Here is a 2,795-nt window from a genome sequence, read left to right on the forward strand (position 1 = left end):
TGTTGTTTGGCGGGTCTGGGCTGGGGATTCAAACCCGCCACCTTAGGTGTACGTGGCTGGCGCCTTAGCCGGTTGAGCTATAGGCGCCGAGCCAAGACACATTGTAATGAACCTGTCCAATGTTGAGATGAAAGAAAAATTCTTCAAGCAGCCAGGAGTAAGTGCCAATTGACCTGCTGAGGCAGAGCCATTAGGATGACAGTGGACTTTTCAACTGAAACCTTCCAAGCTAGAAAAACATTGTCACCCATCTTCAACATTCTTAAACAAAACAATTTCTAGCCCAGAATTCTGTATTCTGCTAAGCTAATGTTCGAAATTGATGGAGAAATCAAATATTTTGCAGATATACAAGCACTGAGGAAATTCACCACAACAAAACCAGCCTCACAGGAAATACTTAGACCTATTCTCAGCACTGACCACCACAATGAATGACCAGCAGAGTAAACACCCAGAAGCTAAAGGTCAAAATTTAGCTTCCACAATGGTGCAAAGGATGAAATATTATCCTTTCACAAAATAAGATGAATTGAATTCCACCACACTTAGCAATTCTCTCAATATATGTCAATGGACTGAATTCACCACTGAAGAGGCACAGGCTGGCTGGTTGGATAGAAAAAAGCACTAGCCATCCATATACTGTCTCCAGGAAACACACCTAGCCTTGAATGACAAATCAAGACTCAGGGTTAAGGGATGGAAAACAGTATTCAACCCCCATATTATTAGACGTCTATAAATTTTTAGACCCTTTGGGAAAAGTGAGTTCTTATTTCCTCTATTCAGAGATTAATTCCAGTGTTCTAACTTACGTATTTTCTTTTCTTGGTTGAGCAAGACATGTTCAAATTTAAGTCATGTCTTTGGTTGAATTTGGTTGGAAGTAGAACCTGAAACAAGTATTCTTATGTAACTGATTGAGTGAAGTCAAATTCTCAGGAGAATATAAAAGGGAATGAGGCAATAGAATAGCACAGGAAAGGAGGTTTTAGAAGTCTAGCCTAGACCTGATCTCAGGGCAGCATCCTGGACTATTTGATATCTGAATCAGTCAGTCATTGGCTGTGGGCATCCTCTAGAGGAAAGGGCTAGCTGTGTAACTTCTTAAGTATCTCTGAATGTAGTAGCTCTTGTCACTCAATGGCATGCCTCTGGAGAAGGATTCAAGTGTAAATTGTTTTTTTTTTTTTTTCTGGCCGGGACTGGGTTTGAACCTGCCACCTCCAGCATATGGGCCTAGCGCCTTACCCTTTTGAACCATAGGCACCACCTGTGTAAATCGTTAAGTCATCACATTTACAGAAGGTAGATGATAGATAAATCTGCTGCAGCTTCTCTCTTTATTCAATAAAAATGAGTGCCAGTCATGTGGCCTGATCCACCATTACCTTCTATATTAGGATGTGATGGAGAACTAGATGATAGATGTGTCCTCTAAATTCTTAGAACTTGCAATCTAATGCAGGAGACAGACTTACCAATCACAAAAATTTAGGGAATTAGAGTATAAATGGTTAACAGAAATCAGTAAAACATGCTCTGATATATGAGGTTGGACAATTAAGTCCATTAACTCATGCTAGAAAAAGTACTACATACCCCACTGCTGAATATCACTACAGTCACCAGATGCCCAAGGGTGACTGTAATGATATTCAGCAATGAGGTATGTAGCACTTCTTCTTGGATGAATTCATGAAGTGTATTGTCAGACCTTATAAAGTAAATGAATATAGAAAAATATATTGTAAAATAAAATTGACTTAATCTGGAAGAGAAGGAAAAGCTTACTTAAAGAAGCTACTCTCAAGCTAAGAACAAATGAATAAACATACTTTAAATGTGGAACTGACCAAGGTGAGAGAATTAGTGGTAAAGCATAAGAGATAGTTCCAGGCAGAGAAAGAATAGCATGTGCAGGGGTCCTGTCCTGGGGTACATGGCACATTCTACATAATTCTAATGTTGCTGATCTGAGTGTAGAGAGCAAAGGGAAAGTGTTAGAGAGTCTATAGGATTGATTACTACAAGAATACTGTATAACAAATCATCTCAAAACTCCATGGCTTAAAACAATAAGCATTTATTTTGCTCATGAGTCTGAGAGTCAGTGATTTATAATGGGTTCAATTGGGCAGTTTTCCCTGTTGGTTTGGCTTATTCACATGTCTGCAAACCAGCTGGATGACGGCTGATCTAGGCCGGCTTTGGGTCTTCCAGCTAGGCAACATGGCTGTGTTCCACATGTCTGATATTTCAGCGGGCCAGCTGGGGCTTGGTCTCCTCACAATTACAAAGGAGCAAAGGCAAAACCAAAAACATGCAAGAACTTTTCAGACATCTGTTAGAATTACAACTATTAACATTCACTTGACTGCACTCAGACTCAAGAAATCCCAAATATTTTCTACCTCTTGATAGGTAGGAGTTGGTAAAAGCCAAGGCATGGTTGCAGAAGAGGATGAAGTTGCAGCCATTACTTTAATCAGTCTAATAACAGAAACGTAAGTAGTAGCCAGACCATCTTGGACCTTATGGGCTGTACTGAAGTTGCCAAGGTTCACACAATGGGTCCTTTTCAAATCTGGGGTTGAAATCTACTTCGCCTTTCTTCTGAGCCCTGCCTTTGAAAACCACTCTTTCCACCAGTAGCATCATTTTCCTCTTTTAACTACTGGCTACAGTTGTATTCCACATCCCTCCCATCTTAAGAAATCTGTAAGTGCCCTATTCATGATTCACAATTTCTGTTTCCCTTCCCATACCACTAGACTCTGTATTTAATGTAC

The sequence above is a fragment of the Otolemur garnettii genome, unplaced genomic scaffold, assembly GCF_000181295.1.
Source record: "Otolemur garnettii isolate 467f Iridium unplaced genomic scaffold, OtoGar3 scaffold00015, whole genome shotgun sequence".
Taxonomy (NCBI): domain Eukaryota; kingdom Metazoa; phylum Chordata; class Mammalia; order Primates; family Galagidae; genus Otolemur; species Otolemur garnettii.